Source organism: Thalia democratica, chromosome 2 (assembly GCF_965202585.1).
Source record: "Thalia democratica chromosome 2, ktThaDemo2.hap1.1, whole genome shotgun sequence".
Lineage (NCBI taxonomy): Eukaryota > Metazoa > Chordata > Thaliacea > Salpida > Salpidae > Thalia > Thalia democratica.
In genome coordinates, this window is record NC_139166.1 from 23,459,462 (window position 1) to 23,480,454 (window position 20,993).

General features: G+C 25.0%; 1 protein-coding gene across 2 annotated transcripts in view; it reads left to right on the forward strand.

The window, feature by feature from the left end:
- Nucleotides 1-19,305: 19,305 nt before the first annotated feature.
- Nucleotides 19,306-20,993, forward strand: part of LOC145849898 (uncharacterized) — a 44,141-nt gene continuing 42,453 nt past the window's right edge. For both annotated transcript variants that reach the window (XM_082955000.1, XM_082955001.1), the window contains exon 1: nucleotides 19,306-19,359. The gene's annotated coding sequence lies outside the window, so the exon portion shown is untranslated. The remainder of the gene's footprint in view (nucleotides 19,360-20,993) is intronic.

A 20,993-nucleotide genomic window follows, 5' to 3' on the forward strand; every position in this document is an offset into this window, starting at 1 on the left:
AAAATAAAATTATCTAGAGTATATTTTAAATTTTTTGTAAAATAAAGTAGTATCAGTGATATTGTTTAGAATGTTGCAAAATTTAAAAAATATATTAATTAAGCTAATTGTCAAAGGTTAAAAAGATAAAGTTTTAAAATAGTAGAACAACACCAGATTTTTCTATTGCTAAAGACTGCAGTTAAAATGGTATAGATTTGTTCTATTATTTTTAATAAAAATTATCTATATTATAATTTTCCTTCTCCAAGTTTTAACAGATCTATAATGTAAAAAAAATTGAAAGAAACTATCCAATGAAATAGAAAATTAATTAACTCTAGTTTTTCATTTTTATTTCTAAAAACAAAAAAATATTTCATTTTCAATTTTTTTTGTTTGTAATAGTAATAGGTGTTTATTTAGTATAGTTTCTTATTATAAGGTCTTAATTTTATAATTTATTGACAAATTTTAGTTTTGTTAGTTTTCAAATAGAAAACTTATATATATATTAAAAGTTTGAAATTGTTTTTTAATTGACAAAAGTCAAAGTTCTCAATGCGAAAGCAGAAATTAGTATATATAATATAAAAAAACAACTAATTTAAATTGTTTACTTAGTTTCAATAGTTAGCACATATCTCCAGAACCAAATAAAGTACAAAGCAAAAATTTTAAAGAATCACACTAAAAACACATTGTGACGTTTCAAATAAAATTGAATAATTTTAGTTAGCCTTTTCTAAAAACAATTTATGTACAAGTCAATTTATTTTTTGTTTTGTTTGTTCTTGTTTTTAGTTTTCTTTTATTGCTATTTTATTGTTATTAATTAGTGGTTTTTGTTTTTTTAAAATACATGTTTTGATTATGGAGGCAGGGTTGCTGTCTTTCTTTTATTTAATTTAATGATAAACCTTTTTTAATTTTTTCAATTTTGTACTTTTCCAAGCAACATAAATGGCATGTTTTGTTGTTTTTTGGTTTTGTTTTGGTTCTGCAGAGTATTTCCCATTTTAAATCATAGTCTTTGTTTGAGTCTTTTAATTCCCAGTTATAGTTGATAATTCGGTGTGCCTTTTTAATTTATTAGTAAAGCTTGCTTTATGGTTGCTATATCTGTTTTTAAATGTTGTACTAGTGGAACCCACGTAAAATTTGTTATATGTCTGTTTTTGTAGTAGCTCGGTAGGTTATATTTTTTGATAGGCAGTTATTGTTTAAAGGGCATTTTTCTTTCCTGCAGTTGCAGGTTTTTTCTTGTTGTTTGAAGTTTAGGTTGTTTAATATTTTGTTATTGTGTTTAAAAATTTTTGTTTTAAAGTTTTCCATACAGCTATAAGAAATTTTGAGTGTGTTAGTTTTTAAGAAATGGGGTTTTAGAATAATAGTAGATGCAGGCCTAATCAAAACAGACATTTTAGATATCGAATTAATATTACCCATCAAAACATAAATCCATTTTATAAAACCAAATTTAGATATCCTTTATGTGAGCAAAAAGTCAAACCACCATAATCAAATATTAAAACAATTACCTATAACTATTAACGAAAGACTAAACAATTTATCAAGTAACAAAAAACAAAATGACAAAACAAATGATGAGATCTCAACTACTGGAGAAGAAATAATGATTTTATTCTTTCAAGAATTTATTTTACAAACTAAGTTTGGTCAAAGAACTTGTCAGTGCTTAAATAAATCTAAAAAGATACGTAACAGTCATAGAAAATAGCTTTTATATACTTTTTTTTCTTAAATTACCAATAACTGCAATTAGATATGGAATTAGATTATGTCTTCATAACGTTAAAAGGTTAGTAACATTAAGTAAAAATATTTAAAATCTTGGTACATTTACAGATCTCATGCAATTAAAATTTCAAAGAAATTACGAACGAATTTACAAATTTTCATTGGTTTAATGTTTTAAAATGACTAACTTTTATGGAGTTATTTGGTATCATGCTGGTAAAAACGTAAAAAATGACTAACATGCACAAACTCAAAAAACTAACTTGGTTTTATTTTCCTTGAAAATTTTTCTTTTAAATTGAATAAACAATTAAAGTTCATTTCATTGGTAGTTTATTTGGCACAAAACTACTATAAAAATATTTTTGAATTAACATTAATTTACTTTAATTAAATTACTAAAAATATACAACATATAAAAAATATTTCAACAGTAAAAAAAAATAATTTACACCTGTAGACTGTACAGAATAAGTTTTTCTTTTAATAACTTTTTATTATGAGATAGAAATTCTTACTTTAGTTATTTTTAGAATAAAAAGGTATGAAATGTTTAATTGAGGTTTGAATTGAGCTGATGAATTGGTCATAAAAATGGTAGAGATTTTTGACTTGTTAAATAATGAGGTCCAATTATTTTTTTGACAGGTAATTATTGATGTTTTCAAAATCTGTCTTTCAAAATCATATGAGTCTTTTTCAGCATTGGTACCTCTTTTAACTTTACAGATTAATTTTATATGAAATCAAGTTATGGTCACACGTATTTGTTAATGGAAAAGTTATTAAATGAGATATAATTCTATCTAAATCAAGATTATTGCAAATTATAGATCAATTACGTTTCCATTTTTATGAGTTAGACTTTCGATTACCTGAATTAAAAATTATTCGTGCAAAAATTAAGAAAAACTTGTGGGATTTTTTGTAGTCTACTCTAGGAATTATGCAATCTATGTTAATGTTTGGCAGACTAAAATCCCCAAGAATATAAAAACAATAGTCATTTGACAAAAACGTTTTTAAAATTTTAATTATATTTTTAACAGTCAGTGCACATTTTGAAGACTTTTGGGGAAGGTAGACACTTAAAAACCTTAGTTTTATTTTTCTAAATTACGTCTATACATATGCATTCAAAATTTATGTTGTTAGTAGAGAGATTAAATCTTTTTAACATTAAATACTTTAAGGAAGAATCTGTCAAGAACAGCAACACCTCCACCCCTACTTGTCATATCGTTATGGATTATATTATAGTTAGAAAAACAGACTATAGCATTGTTGACTTTAGGGGTCAACCTTGTTTCAGTAAGAAAAAATAAATCAATATTAATCATGTACAAATACTTGTCTAAAAATTCAACTTTATTTAAAATAAATCTTATCGTAGTTTAATCAATTCTTAAATGTTTACTGTTATAATTATTATACCTATCAAAATGTATATATAAAAAAACTTACAGATTTTATTATTCAACTGAAGATATTATTTGAATTATTTCAAACGATTAAAACATTTTTTTGACAACAAAGTTTAAAAATTTGAAGTGAAAGATAAAGCACCATCAAAAATCTCAATAAAAATCTCCCATTATTAATACAAGTTCAGATATGTTAGAAAAAAAAAGAGACAATTGATATGAAATACTTATTATACAGCAAACCTAAAGGGTTACTTTCTTGTCAAAACCACTATTAAAACTAGGTGGTAAAGATCCAATATCAAACTTAAATAAAAGTGTCGTAGTTTACCAATTCAGCTGCTGTTGTAAAGCAAGCTATATCGGATTGACAACAAGACATTAAAGTAAAAGGATAAAAGAGCATGTACTAAAGAGTGTAGAGAATGTTTGTTTTTCAGAAAAGAAGAAAAATATACCAGTCAAAGTCTTAAATGCATCTAAACGTTCATCCATTGCAGAACATTTGGTAATTAACTCAACATATGCAAACAGTTGTAATCAAAATAGATTTAAAGTTATTCAAATTTGCAATAATGTTTTCGATTTGATAACATTAGAAGCTATTTGTATTTTATTAAGGAAACATGTTTTATGTAAGCAAGAAGATTTTGATTATACTGTTTCTTTATTTTCGAAATATTTTATAAGGCGTGTTACTGTCAATATAAAATATATATAGTTTTACTGTAGGTTAATTGTAATGTAAAGAAACTTAAGTGATTTAAAATATTACTAATTGCTTATGTATTTTATTATTCTTTTGATTATTTCATTAGTAGTGAATCTTGGTTACTAAAATAAGTTTGTAAAATGTTATCTCTTGTTAGCTTTGTACTGTACTGATGATAATTGCTCGAAATATATTCAGTTTTATTAAATTTGTGTTTCTTGTATATCTTATTGTATAAAAAATAATTGTTAATACTCTAAATTTGTGACGTTAAAGCTTGAATTAATACTTAGTTTTTTTTAACTTGTCTATTAGTTGTTTATGCAAAACTAAATTTTATATTTTTTAGCACTTTGTAGATGTAATAGCATTCATTTTAACACTATTTAATATCATATCTAAAAATATTAAAGTTTTTTACTTATTAATAATACACATTTTTAACTAATTAAGTAATAACAGGGGCATAGCGTGGGGAGGGACACTGGCAAATGCGTGCTTCTGAAAAAAAATTTAGAATGTTATGTATTATCTTTATCTTTCAGGTATTTAGTTTCACTACTTGATTATTTTTGCTATTGTGTTTAATAATTTTTGTTTTTAAGGTTTTCCATACAGCTATAAGAAATTTTGAGTGTGTCAATTCTTAACAAATGGGGTTTTAAAATAACAGTAGACGAGGCCCAATTAAAACAGACATTTTAGATATCGAATTAATATTACCCAACAAAACATACATCCCTTTTAGAAAACCAAATTCGGATATCCTTTATGTGAGCAATAAATCAAACCACCCTTATCAAATATTAAAACAATTACCTATAACTATTAACAAAAGACTAAACAATTTATCAAGTAACGAAGAACCATTTGACCGTATAAAACGTAATTATCAATCAGCACTAAAATCCACCAACTACAAATTCAACCTAACATACCAAAAAAAAATTAAAATACTACAAAAAAGCAAAGAAAAAGAAAAATTAATTATTTCAATCCACCATTTTCCATAACTGTAGCAACTAAATTAGGCAAAGAATTCTTAAACTTGGTAAATCAACACTTTGACACAAACCACCCATACCACAAAATTTTTAACAGGAACACACTCAAAATTTCTTATAGCTGTATGGAAAACTTTAAAACAAAAATTCTTAAACACAATAACAAAATATTAAACAACCTAAACTTTAAACAACAAGAAAAAACTTGCAACTGCAGGAAAGAATAGTGCCCTTTAAAGAATAACTGCCTATCAAAAAGTATAATCTACCGAGCTACTATAAAAACTGAAGATTTAAAAAAATTTTACGTGGGTTCCACTAGTACAACATTTAAAAACAGATATAGCAACCATAAAGCAAGCTTTACTAATAAATTAAAAAGGCACAATACCAAATTATCGAACTATATTCGTCTCGCTGCCTTTGATCCGCGCGTCGGGAGACCGAGTTGGGGAAAATGCCCCTACCCCAACAGGCTTTGCCGCAGTGCAAAGGCCGAGGCCAGTTAGCCTGTCGGTGGTGCCAGGGAAACACCTGTCGGTGGTGCAGAGATGTTGGGTACGTGTCACCCATTCTTGAGTGTAACCCATTCTTGTTATCCTAGACAAATTGCAGTCAAAGGCTGCTGTTGCGGTCTTTAATAGCCCGAACCTCTACTGGTCGTTTGCAAATGATTTAGCACCTCGCCTGCCTTTTGACAAGAGAGCTGACACAAACTCAGGGCGTTGCTTGCTACCATTTTTTTCTAGTATTGAATTTGATTTCATACAACATTATTTTGATTTAGTTTAGATGTAGTCTGTGTTCTTCAAGGTGAAAATAAATGCTAAAACTTATATAAATTATAACCTTTTATGTATTACAGTTATAAATTATGACTTGAATATATTGTCTTTTTTTAAAGTTTATAAATTTATTTTGCAATTTTTATAAACATGTTATTTAGATTATCTAGTTATTATCGTTATTGTAAATATTCTACACCTTGGTTTTCAGTAGCTTTCTCATTTATTTTCATCTTAAAATATTCAGATGCTGATTTGATGCTACTATATTTGGACCTGGTTGTAAACAAATAATAGATATCAAAATGAAGATTGAATAAAAAGTTTTAGAAAATTATTTAAAGATAAAATTTTATGATGAAACTTTAATTTAATTATAATTAAGTCTTAATTAATTTATTATAATTAATATTAAAAATGTCTTCTGAAAAATACTATAGTTTATCACTAATAAAAATAATATTTCTGTAAAATTTTTACTTGTAAATTTTATAGAGTATATTTTCAGCATATAATGGTTTTATTTGTTTTGTTAATTTTAAACATTTGAAAAACCTAAATCTAACTAAAAACTATAAAAATTAAAAGTTAAGTCAAGGTCGTCACTAGCTCAGGCTGTCATGGCTAGTTTTAGATTTTGAAAAAAAACAGGCTAATTTATGCTTATTAGAAGTTTTTTGAAATACACATTTGCTAGTTTGACTTTATCACTTTCTTAATTTTCTGAATATCAGGCATATTTTATGACAATAATATAATTTTTTTATTCAAAGTTATATATTTCAATCTTGATAGATTTATAAATACTATTTATTTCACTTGAAAGTTGTTAATATTTTTAACCAAAAGTTCCAAAAGACTTTAGATGTCACAAGCTAGTTTTAAATAACTCAAGCATAGTGGGCAAAAAAAAATTTAAGTGGTTTCTGACTTTTTTTGGTGACTAAAAAATTAAAACCATTGTTATACATAGTAAGACAGAATTGTGTTTTTTTCTTTTCAAACATTTTTTTCTGCTTCAAATAAACAGAAGCTATTTCAGTTAAAACCATTTTTATTCTGAAAACTCTTCATAATTTTTATCAAAAATTACTAGAAAAAACTACAAAAATTAACTTAAGTATTTATTTTTAAAGGCATAGTGGGGTCTAACATTTTTTTTACAATCATTAATATTAGACTTTATATGAAAGCTATAACTTTATACTGTAAGATAATTTTTACAGAATAAAAAGACTAAAAATAAAATTTTGAGATATTGTCAGTGGTGACTATATGAACTTATGGAGGAAAATTTTATCATTGTCAATTTTCTCAGAGTTTTGAACAATCTAATAAAAATCTATCTTCCCTTCATTTTTGGTCAATCAACTTAAAATTTTCAGAAAAGGTTTATTGCATTAATAGAAAAATTCCCATTTGAGGAATTACAAAAAAATATAACTAAAAAAAAAACAAAATTAAAAAAATTTTACTCACAAAAAATCCTACAACAGAAATGTATATTATTTAGTTATGATTAAACTGAGAAAGTTTCAGAAAAATAGCTTCAAAACTGTAGGAGAAGATAGATTTCAATGAAATAGTCTTTTTTGCCTTTTTACTTTGGTCCTTCCTAAAGGAACCTATTGAGTTCTCTAACATTGTACCCTCATATTTCAAAAACTATATTGAATTTTACAAAACAGTTCAAAGCAAATGCTAGCTAAGTTAGATCTTTAAAATAAGATCAACATGTAAAAAAAGGTCTTACTCCTCTAACTATTCTTTTAACCACTTTTGTTAAATATGGTACAGTGTTTATCAAAAAATAAGATGACTCGTTTAAAAATCTCACAGTTTTATAATTTACATATTTTTAAACAAATATATAAAAAAATTTACATGGGCTTAAAGTATTGTTTGCAAACACCTTTTGCAAGTTTTGTGCCTATTGTTTGCAAATTTTGTTCCTAGAATTAGAATTATCTGTAAATATATTTTTAGACTTTCCATTATAAGTCTTATATTTTTTGAAAAAATCTGATGAGATTTTACACAGACTTTTGTAATTAAATGATCCTCAATTTACCATTATACTGTCTTAAAAGCACTAAAAATTTTCAAAAAAAAAAGAAAAACTAATTTAAAAAAATATCAAAAGTTTTGAGTTTTCAAACAACTTGCTTAGTTTTCAGAAACGCTATCTATACAATATTTAAAAAAGTTGAAAAAATCCACATTTGTCAATATTTCAAGTATCTATTTGTAGTTTAATGTGGTCTTTTTTTCAAGGTGAAACTGAGCTATAATTTTTGGTTGTTTGAAACTTGAAAAAAAAAACTACACTTTTACTTATTTAACTTCTAAAATACTAGTAGCATAACAAAAAAGTTTTAAAGATAAAAAATCTTGTTTTGTCAAACTAAGTTTAATATTCAAGTTACCATAAAAGTCAATAGCTACTTACCAACCTACTTGCTAAGCTGAAATTTTAGCTTTAAAAAGTGAGAATCCTGTTTAATTTCCATGTCTATTTGTTTTAAAACTTATCTCTAACTAGGGGTAGGGAGTACTGCACATTTTTTTGGTCATATTGTAAAATTCATATGAGTACATTAAGAAGTTTTTGCTTCATTAAGAAGAATCTGAAAAAAAAAGTTTGCCGCCCAAAAAACTAATTTTGACCCCAAAAATCACATATTTTTTGATTTTTTGACTTAAACAGTAATAAAATCACTTATACATGTCCTAGACTTATTGACATATATTTAAAGACATATTAACTGCTTTTGATGTATTATGACGTCGTAATCACCCTAAATGTGCAAAATTTGTCTGTAAAATGTAGGGTAGGAATTACAGCACATTTTTTTGGTTGTAGTATAAAATTCATATAAGTACATATGGTTCAGATGTGTTTTTGCTTAGTTAAAAAGAATCTAAAAGAAAAATTATAATTTTACAAAAAAAAAGTTGCTGCCCAAAAACTGATTTAAACCCCAAAAATCACCTATTTTTTGATTTTCCAACTTTTACAGTAATAAAATTACTTATAAGTGTCCTAGACTTGTTGTTTATATCTTAAATGAAAGCTTATAACTATAGGCATAAAAAGACTTTTTAACTGCTTTTGTTGTATTATTTTGTCATTATTACACTAAATATGCAAATTTTATCTGTAAAATTGTTCCTTTTTTTTGAATATAAAAAGCAAACTCTTCCGACCTTTTACTTTTAGTTTTTTGATTTCGAATATAAAGTGTGTTGAGTCAGCTAGGCAGAAAGATATTACTGATGTAATGTCATTTCAATTGCATGTTGATATATATATAATATACATTCTAAATCACTTTCTGTTATTAGAAATTATGATTATTGAGAGCACCTGTCTAAGGGTAAAAGATCTAGACTTATATATCATAGAAAGTGCATGTAAATTTATTAAAATTAATGTAATTTTATTCTTTAAATTCAAGAATTTTTATTTAAATAAATATTAAATGTTTATCTGTATTAGTTTTTTTTAGCTTTAAGTATGTTATTGTTTTGAAATTACTATTAGTTAAAGTTTATAAAGTATTGTACAACTAAATAAATTATAACTTAATTTGTTAGTTTGTTTAAATGTTTTAATTCTCTAATTTCAAAGCTTTTTATCAAATCTTTTTTAGTTTCAAACTTATAGCAGTTAATTGTTATTGTATTTACTTATATAAAATGCTCTCAAAAATTATAATTTCTAATAATGGAAAGTGATTTAAAATGTATTTTATATATATTTATCAACATGCAATTGAAATTACATTACATCAGTAATATTTTTCTGCCTAGCTGACTTTACACATTTTATATTCTAGTATTATATAGAGTTTAGAGAATGATGTTTAAAATCATACTAAAATAGATATATAAAAACAAACAATATTGAAAGTTTGTTCTAAATGATTTGCAGGTAGATTTTTATTTTCCCAGAATAAACTAATTGCAATAGATAGTATGGAAAAATCAACTACACATTTTTTACTTGTTATAGAAAAATTGGAAAAACTTGCTACTATGGAATAAAAAAACGATGATAAGGTAACTTTTAAAATAATCTAGAAGTGATATATAAGAAACTCAAAGAGTAATCAAGTATATTACAGTTAGAAATAAAACTTGAATGTATAATACAGTCTAATTATAGAACATAAACTTTTGCTTAATACTATATCTATATTTTTCAAAATATACATTTTAGTGAAAAAGTATAATCTTTAGCTACTCTAAATTCAAGTAACATACATGTTATGGTAATTGGCTAAAATATACATATTTGGATTATAGTTATAATTTATTTTTGTATAAACAGATGTAATTTAGTGATGTAGAGTAGTTTTTAATAATTTTACTCCTTTAGCTATATTTGAAAAACCATATAATTGTTAGTTAGACACGTAACCACAGTATAATGTTGCAGATGTTTTTGTTTAAGTTAGATAAAACTTACAAATTAAAATATTTTTTAGTTTACCTGTTCATTTCTCCATAATACTAGCAGATTAGATGAACAATAAATAGAAGAAATATGAAAATTTAGTTTTTGAGGTAAGAGTTGAAATATTTTTTATAAGTTATAAAATTTAAAACCAATTGAAAATGATTACTCTAATATTGTACTTGAGTGTAGCGGCTAAAATACATCAAATCAGCATCTGAATATTTAGAGATGAGAATAAACTTATGATGTTGTTGGAACTTGATGAGAAGTATACTGAAAACCAAAAATTAAAGTTTTTACAATAAAGATAATAACTAGATAATCTAAATAACATGTTAATAAAAATTGCAAAATAAATTTATAAACTTAAAAAAAACAATGTATTTAAGTCATAGTTATAACTGTCATAAATAAAACAATATAATTAAATTTTATAACACATATACTACTGTATGTGACTCTAAATTAATTGTTTGTTTCTTTTCATTACATTTGTTTTTTTTGTCATTTTTATCTAAACTTTTTTAAATATCAAAACAAATAATTTTTGAGTATAAGTTACAGTTAATAGGTATGTTACTTATACTTAATTTATGTTTAATAAAAAAAAAAACTTTCTGAAAAGCTAAACTTTAACCTTATATTGTGTATTTGATTTTTTACACACTATAGTTTCAAGTTTTGGTATTAACTATTTAAACAAAAAAAAAAATTTAAAGTTATAGTAGCTTGATACATTTGTTTTATATATATAGTAAATCGAGTTGTGGTACAAAAATTGAAAAATATTTAGTTCCTTTTTTTTCCACGCTTCGTGGCTTTTCATATAAATTTATGTGTTTAATGAAATGTTTTTAAAGAAATGTTGCAGAAATAATAAAACTAAAATCAAAGATGTTATTCAAGAATGTACAATAAAAAATAGTAGTGAAATTTATATTTAATTTTCGTATATGTTTGTAGTTTTCTTTACTAAAATTCTTAAATTAGAATTTAATCAGCGCATTTTTTTAACAAGTTACTTGAAAATATAAGTTTTAGCATTTATTTTCACCTTGAAGAACAGAGACTACATCTAATCTAAAACAAAAAAAAAAAATGTATGAAATTAAATAAAATACTAGAAAAAATATAGTTGTTTCAAAAAATTAAGTTAAAAGTTTTCAATTTATTTTGGTATACTTAATTAATGTTATTAAGGTCCAGGGGGTGTGAGATGGCTTTTCATTTTTGTATGATAAATAAGGAGATTTTCTTTCTCTGATAAAGTTTATAAAGTAAAAAAGAACATTTTGCTATAAAAAGAAGTTGGCGCTAATTTTCTGTATAAATTAATTTTATTATTACGTCATAGAGCAAGAGCACTTTTCTAGAAGTAAGTCCATTTTACTAATTTCATTTAATAGCTGTTAGTTTAGAATTAACATTTCAGTAAAGCTTTTTCAGAGTTTTACACCTGTGGATTTTTATCATCTATTTTTAATTATTTTATTTTCTTACTAGCCCTTAATTGTTTAAAACAGTTTATGAGCTAGCATCTATTTTAATTGAAATGCTTGGATAAAAATTAGTATCTTCAGCAGGTCTTTTATTAGCTATTAAGAACAGGTTCTGTTAAGTCTTTTACATGTATAATGTAATCTTTTATTAAGCTTAGTTGTGCAGAAAGTGGTGCTTAAAGATTTAACATCAGTAAATTGTAAAGTTCACAGCAATTACTGTATGTTATACCATTTAAGAAAACTTGTTTTTAGCTTTTGTGAAACCAATTTTATAGATCAGCAAAAGTTTTTAATGCATCAACTTAATTTCTATTCATTCCTTTCTTGAACTTAAACTGTTTACCTATTTCAATCTACTTTTTTCTATTTATGTTGTAAGGCAGGGGCGTAGCGTGAGGAGGGACGTATGCGTGCCACCCAAAAAAGAAAAAAAGTAAAAAAAAGAATGTAATATCCTTATCCTTTATTGTTTACTTTTTATGCTTAATTTGCCTTTTCTAACTATGTTTATCTAGTATTCGAAAAGTTAAACGAAATTTTAGATACCAAGTTAGTGACAAGTTAGTGAAATTATCCAATATACTGATTCGGTGCGTACTTTTGCGTACTGATGTTGATGAAAAACTCTATAAGTAAAAGTTTTATAACTTCATTGACTTCATAAGAATTTAGACTCAAAAAGTTCGCAACTAATTAGTGCTCCGCCGTAGTGTAACCTTATAACAGATTTTTCTACAAAAAGTTAACAAAAATAATTTACGCTGAAAGGAATATTAAACAAATTTACAATAATATTTTTAAATGCTACAATAAATGTTAAGACTACTGCTAGTTTTCTGATCTTTATTTTTGTAAACATACAAGAAAAAGCGTGTCGGCCTATGAGAAATAAACTTAGTTTGTGATTTTTATTTTAAACAAATACAATCAGATAAATTAAATTTAAAAATTTTAAAAGTTATTCTTTTAACTATTTTACAAAGTTGTAATAAATTTTAATAACAGTTATAAAGTTGGACTCTTTTAACTTATGGTGTAACTTTATTTAAATTATGTGCAATGAGGTGTTGTTATCACTGTTGTATTGTATATTAAAGAGATTGATGTTTTTTTCGTATATAAAACAGATACTTTCGTTTTATTGAATATATTCATTTTTAAAGATATAAAGTTTACTGTAAGTAGTAAACGCAATTTTTATTTAGTAAGTTTACATTTGTGCAAGTATAAGTATTTCTAATGAAATTTATACTTTTTTTAAATTGTTTAATTTTGTAAAATATAAGTATTTTTTAAAACAGTTACTTTGAATTTATTTTACTTAATTAATTTATTTCAATTATATTACTTATAAAAAGATCTTTTTATAGCTAGTTACAAAAGTTTTAATTTAGGGGATTTTTTTGAGAAATAAAATTCCGCATCTTTTGACCAAAATACCACCCAACGTCTTTGTTGTAAGCATACAAACTTTTTTGTGTTTGCTGTTATACTTATCTTTTTACAATTTAAGACTTAATATCTTTTAACTTCTTAAAATCTTAACTCAAACCTTTATTATTTTGAAACCTCCTACCTGCTAATAGTTTTTAAAATAAAACATAACATAAGCTTAACTTAGAACAGCTGATTTTTATTTTTTAAGTACACATATTCATAACAAAATGTATTAAAAATAAAATATTAAGTTTAAGCCTAATATTTATTACTTTTCTAGTGCTTTTTCCTGACTTCTAATATATTTTCAAATCTTAAAAAACTAAATGACGAAGTCGTTGGCTGAAGCATTTTTTATGTATAAATTAAAAAATAGATAAAATTTGTTCGAGTATAGTTTGTTATGTATTTAAATTTCCAAGTATTTTATTTTAGTTAATATACTACACTATCATAAAAATTAAAATACAAATTATTAATTAATGAATTAATGATTTTAAAATGAAATTATTAATAAATAATTATAGCATATAGTGTTAGGGGTGCGAGATAAAATTAAGAGACTTTAGGGGTGCGGGGCATCAAAAAGGTTGGGAACCACTGTTGTAGTCTAATAAAAATAAAAAATTAAAACTCAATTATGTTACAAGTATCATATTACGATATAAATAATTAATTACATTAATTACAAAATCAGTAAATAATAATAAACTAAAAGTCTCTAAAAGCAAACTTTAATTTTGTTTTTAAAACTATTTTTCTTCCTTATATTCTTGATTTTTTTACAAAGTTTTGAAAAGTCTCTGCTATGTTTTAGTTTTTTTAAATATATTATCGTATTAATTAGTAATAATCTTTATTTTCTTATCATACTATTCTACGTAGTTTAGTATGGTTTGTTAGGGGATACACAAAATTAATCATACCAACAAAATTTCTTAACTGAAAACTTTTGTTTTGCGCTATATAAAAACCTTATTTTAAGTTCTTGAATTGAAATAAGTTTACTTTATCAAAAAGTTTAGTTAATGTTCAAAAAAACACTAATTTAATTCAAAACGTAGCATATTTTAAACAGCTAAAACTACTTTTTTAGAATTCGATTAAAGTTTTCTGTTCTTGCACAAATGTTAACTTACTAACAAAAAGTTGATACTTAGATGATTAGTTATAAACAAAAACTTTTATTTTCAAATAATTTTTTGCAAGTAACTATAAAACATTACAAGAGTTATTAATATCTTAAACAAATTTCTTTTTGTATAAAACAGCTAAATATTTTTCAGATAGTAGCAAAATAAAAAGTTAAGTTTAGTCAGGCTTAGAAAAAAGTTTGTTAAACAAAATACAAGTAATAATATGTATTAACAAAAAATATTTATCTAGCATAGAGGTCGGCATATTAAAATTTTGTTTCTACTAGTTTAATTTATTAATATTCTCGATAAAACTTAAATTAATTTTTAGTGCTTTCTTTAAAGGATAATCTATCGCCTAATTTTTATTTGTTCAAAAAACTTATCTTTAAATATGTTTTTAAAGCACATAAAAACGTTCCTATTTTGACTTGTTGACCCTTAAATTCTAGAACATATAATTTTTTTCAAAAAATCAAAATAGTTTTTAACACAAATAAAATAAAGAGTTTAGTCAGACTTAACTTTAAATAGACAGAATTAACAAATAAAGCAAAATCTATTTAATAGTTCACTAATTGCATACTAAGAAATTTAAAGATGTAAAATAACCTCTAAAAAAGATTGAACTATTTAAAAATTCAATTTCTATTATTATGTATATAGATTTTAATTTCAAAATACATGATTTTTTAAACAAATAAAAAATTAAAAAGCAAAATGAAGTCAGATTTAGCTTTCAATACAGAGAATAGACAAAATATATATAAATTCATAATATATATAATATAAAAAAACAACTGTTTTTCGAATCGTTTACTTAGCTTGAATGTTTAGCACATATCTTCAGAACGAAATAAAGTACAAAGCAAAAATTTTAAAGAATCACACAAAAAACACACATAGTGACGTTTCAAATCAATTTGAATAATCTTAGTTAGCCTTTTCTAAAAACAATTTATGTACAAGTCAACTTATTTTTTGTTTTGTTTGTTCTTGTTTTTGGTTTTCTTTTATTGCTATTTTCTGTTATTAATTAGTGGTTTTTGTTTTCTTTTATTTAATAATAAATCTTTTTAACATTTTTCAATTTCTTACTTTTCCAAGCAACATAAATGTCATGTTTTGTTATTTTTCGGTTTTGATTTGGTTCTGCAGAGTATTTCCCATTTTAAACTACATTAACCTCTTGCTTATTTACGCATATTGTGTCCACAGAAAAAAATGCGTAAAGATACGAGAGGTACCAAATATACTTATTATAATGGCTGTTTTTTGATATTGCTTCTAGTTAAAAGCAGACTGGGGACTTTCTCACTTTTAACACTTTGTTTATGTTATTGATAAATATGAAAACAAAAGATAAAACTATACATATATTAAAAAAATAGGATTTTAATTTATATATAATAATAGTAGTTGTAGGACTTGTATAAAACTGCTGCTATTTGCTAGAAAGTTTGATTAGATTTGTTTTTTAGAAGTTTATTCATATATAGGGCAACAGTACTGTATTATTTATTTGTGTTTTAAACTCTCATTATTTCATTATACTTTCATTATTTAACACAGTCATATTTCTTTCAGAATTTTAATTTAATCTCTTATTGTTAACAAAATTTCTGATATACTGAGGTACAACTAAATGTTTATCTATTAGTCAAAGAACATAAGTTTACAAAGTCTAAAGATATAGAAAGGTAAGTTAGCATTTAAAAACATATTTTAAATTAAAAATATACAATAAACCTAATTTGTGCAATATTAAAAAAAAAAAAGAATTTTTATTTTTTTAAATTTTAGAACTCTAAAATGCGTAACTAAACGAGAGTGCGTAACGTCATGAGTACGTAAATATCCGAGAGGTTACTACTAGTCTTTGTTTCGTCTTTTAACTCCCAAATATAGTTCAATAATTCGGTATTGGGCCTTTTTAATTTATTAGTAAAGCTTGCTTTATGATTGCTACATCTGTTTTTAAATGTTGTACTAGTCCACGTAAAATTTTGTTATATTGTCAGTTTTTATAGTAGCTCGGTGAATTATACTTTTTAATATGCATTTATTCTTTAAAAGGCACTTTTCTTTCCTGCAGTTGCAGGTTTTTTCTTGTTGTTTGAAGTTTAGATGTTTAATATTTTGTAATTGTGTTTAAGAATTTTTGTTTTAAAGTTTTCCATACAGCTATAAGAAATTTTGAGTGTGTTCCTGTTAAAAATTTTGTGGTATGGGTGGTTTGTGTCAAAGTGTTGATTTACCAAGTTTAAGAATTCTTTGCCTATTTTAGTTGCTACAGTTAGGGAAAAAGGTGGATGGAAATAAACAATTTTTCTTTTTCTTTGCATTTTTGTAGTTTTTTAATTTTTTTTGTATGTTAAGTTGAATTTGTAGTTGGCGGATTTTAGTGCTGATTGATAATTACGTTTTATACGGTCAAATGGTTCTTCGTTACTTGATAAATTGTTTAGTCTTTCGTTAAAAGTTATAGGTAATTGTTTTAATATTTGATAAGGGTGGTTTGATTTATTGCTCACAAAAAGAATATCCGAATTTGGTTTTCTCAAAGGGATGTATGTTTTGTTGGGTAATATGAATTCGATATCTAAAATGTCTGTTTTAGTTGGGCCTGCATCTACTGTTATTTTAAAACCCCATTTGTTAAGAATTAACACACTCAGCATTTCTTATAGCTGTATGGAAAACTTTAAAACAAAAATTGTTAAACACAATAGCAAAAATAATCAAGTAGGTAAACTAAATACTTGAAAGATAAAGATAATACATAACATTCTAAATTTTTTTCAGAAGCACACATTTGCCAGTGTCCCTCCCCACGCTATGCCCCTGTTATTACTTAATTAGTTTAAAATGTGTATTATTAATAAGTAAAAAACTTTAATATTTTTAGATTTGATATTAAATAGTGTTAAAATGAATGCTATTACATCTACAAAGTGCTAAAAAATATAGAATTTAGTTTTGCATAAACAACTAATAGACAAGTTAAAAAAAACTAAGTATTAATTCAAGCTTTAACGTCACAAATTTAGAGTATTAACATTTATTTTTTATACAATAAGATATACAAAAAACACAAATTCAATAAAACTGAATATATTTCGAGCAATTATCATCAGTAGAGTACAAAGCTAACAAGAGATAACATTTTACAAACTTATTTTAGTTACCAAGATTCACTAACAATGAAATAATCAAAAGAATAATAAAAAACATAAGCAATTAGTAATATTTTAAGTCACTTAGGTTTCTTTACATTACAATTAACCTACAGTAAAACTGTATATATTTTATATTGACAATAACACGCCTTATAAAATATTTCGAAAATAAAGAAACAGTATAATCAAAATCTTTTTGCTTACATAAAACATGTTTCCTTAATAAAATACAAATAGCTTCTAATGTTATCAAAGCGAAAACATTATTGCAAGTTTGAATAACTTTAAATCTATTTTGATTACAACTGTTTGCATATGTTGGGTTAATTACCAAATGTTCTGCAATGGATGAACGTTTAGATGCATTTAAGACTTTGACTGGTATATTTTTCTTCTTTTCTGAAAAACAAACATTCTCTACACTCTTTAGTACATGCTCTTTTATCCTTTTACTTTAATGTCTTGTTGTCAATCCGATATGGCTTGCTTTACAACAGCAGCTGAATTGGTAAACTACGACACTTTTATTTAAGTTTGATATTGGATCTTTACCACCTAGTGTTAATAGTGGTTTTGACAAGAAAGTAACCCTTTAGGTTTGCTGTATAATAAGTATTTCATATCAATTGTCTCTTTTTTTTTCTAACATATCTGAACTTGTATTAATCAATGGGAGATTTTTATTGAGATTTTTGATGGTGCTTTATCTTTCACTTCAAATTTTTAAACTTAGTTGTCAAAAAAATATTTTAATCGTTTGAAATAATTCAAATAATATCTTCAGTTGAATAATAAAATCTGTAGGTTTTTTTATATATACTTTTTGATAGATATAATAGTTATAACAGTAAACATTTAAGAATTGATTAAACTATGATAAGATTTGTTTTAAATAAAGTTGAATTTTTAGACAAGTATTTGTATATGTTTAATATTGATTTATTTTTTCTTACTGAAACAAGGTTGACCCCTAAAGTCAACAATGCCATAGTCTGTCTTTCTAACTATAATATAATCTGTAACGATATACAAGTAGGGGTGGAGGTGTTGCTGTTCTTGACAGATTCTTCCTTAAAGTATTTAATGTTAAAAAGATTTAATCTCTCTATTAACAACATAAATTTTGAATACATATGTATAGATGTAATTTAGAAAAATAAAATTAAGGTATTTAAGTGTCTACCTTCCCCCAGTGTCTGCAAAATGTGCACTGAATTTTTAAAATATAATTGAAATAATAAAATCGTTTTTGCCAAATAACTATTATTTTTATGTTATTGTGGATTTTAGTCTGCCAAACATTAACATAGATTGCATTATTCCTAGAGTAGACTACAATAAATCCCACAAGTATTTTCTTAATTTTTGCACGAATAATTTTTAATTCAGGTAATCGAAAGTCTATCTCATAAAAATGGAAACGTACTTGATCTATAATTTGCAATAATTTTGACTTAGATAGAATCATATCTCATTCAATTACTTTTCCATAACTGATTTCATCTAAAATTAATCTTTAAAGTTAAAAAGGTATCAATGCTGAAAAAGACTCATGATTTTAAAAAGACAGATTTAAAAACATCAATAATTACCTGTCAAAAAAATAATTGGACCTCATTATTTAACAAGTCAAAAATCTCTACCATTTTTATGACCAATTCATCAGCTCAATCAAACCTCAATTAAATATTTTATACCTTTATATTCTAAAAATAACAAAAGTAAGAATTTCTATCTCACATTAAAAAGTTATTAAAAGAAAAACTTATTCTGTACAGTCTACAGATGAAAAATTAATTTCATTTTACTGTTGAAATATTTTTTATACGTTGTATATTTTTAGTAGCTTAATTAAAGTAAATTAATGTTAATTCAAAAATATTTTTATAGGAGTTTTGTGCCAAAAGAACTACCAATAAATAAACTTTAGTTGTTAATTCAATTTAAAAGAAAAATTTTCAAGGAAAAATAAAACCAAGTTAGTTTTTTGAGTTTGTGCATGTTATTCATCTTTTACGTTTTTACCAGCATGATACCAAATAACTCCATAAAAGTTTGTCATTTTAGAATATTAAACCAATGAAAGTTTGTAAATTCGTTCGTAATTTCTTTGAAATTTTAATTGCATGAGATCTGTAAATGTACCAAGATTTTAAATAGTTTTACTTAATGTTACTAACCTTATAACGTTATGAAGACATAATCTAATTCCATATCTAATTGCAGTTATTGGTAATTTAAGAAAAAAAAGTATATAAAAGCTATTTTCTATGACTGTTACGTATCTTTTTAGATTTATTTAAGCACTGACGAGGTCTTTGACCAAAACTTAGTTTGTAAAATAAGTTCTTGAAATAATAAAATCATTATTTCTTATCCAGTAGTTGAAATCTCTTTATTTGTTTATTTAAAACCAAAACATATAGTATTTAACAGTGGCGTCGCGTGGTATTTTTCCTAGGTGGTGCAGAAAAAAAAATCGAGTTGTCGGTGCTCGATTAGCCCCTACTTGAGTTGTCAGTGCTCGATTAGCCCCCACTTGAGTTGTCCCTGCTCGACTTGCCTCTGCTCTAGTAAATTCTGCTCGAGTTGTCTCTTGAGTTGCTTTTACTCGAGTTGCTTTTACTCGAATTGCTTTTACTTGAATTGCTTCTGCTCGAGTTGCTTATGCTCGAGTTGCTTTTGCTCGGATCGCATCTGCTTGTGTTGCTTCTGATCGACTTGCTTCTGCTTGAGTTGCCTCTGCTCGATTTGCTTCTGCTCGACTTGCTTCTACTAGACTTGCTTCTGCTTGAGTTGCCTCTGCTCGATTTGCTTCTGTTCGAGTTGCTTCTGCTCGAATCGCCTCTGTTTGTGTTGCTCTTACTCGAGTTGTCTCTACTCGAATCGCCTCTGCTTGTGTTGCTTCTACTCAAGTTACCTCTGCTCTGCTTAGCTTTGTTTTCAGTTTTTGTTTACAATAGCTTGTGGAATAATACTTAAGCCTGTACTGTTTTAGGGAATTTTCAACTTAGCTTACTTACTGCAAGATATTGATTTTGCGGTAATTCTTGATTAAATTTTGCTTTTTTAAGTTCATTTGCGGCAGTCTGCTAAGAGTTAGCAGCAGTGAAGAGAGCAAAATGGTTGTTTTCTAAATGGGAGTTTTATAAAAGATTTTGTTCTATAAATTAAAACGAAAACGTTATAGATACTTAACTTTTTCTTACAAAATTTTAAGGTGTTGCAATTGCGGCAGTGCAACACCCCACGCGACGCCCCTGGTATTTAAACTTATATTAAAATAAATATCTATGAAAATTTGTAAATATTTTCCCGTATTTTTTCACAAATATTTCTCTGCATGTTTACGTAATTGAAAATGGTTATCTAGCACGTTTTGTACCGGCCAAGACTTAAATAAGTTTACTGTTAAGTTACAACTTAAATAGATCTTAAACCTTTTTACCTCCTATAAAAAATAAAAGCTCATTTTTTACACTTTAAAATTGATTTTACTAAAATAAGATACAAGTTTAAAATGTATTCCTAAATACAGCACTAAAATGTTTTTTAATATTATTTATAGTAACTCTAATATAAATTATTCTTGGGGTGGGCAACTTTTCAAGT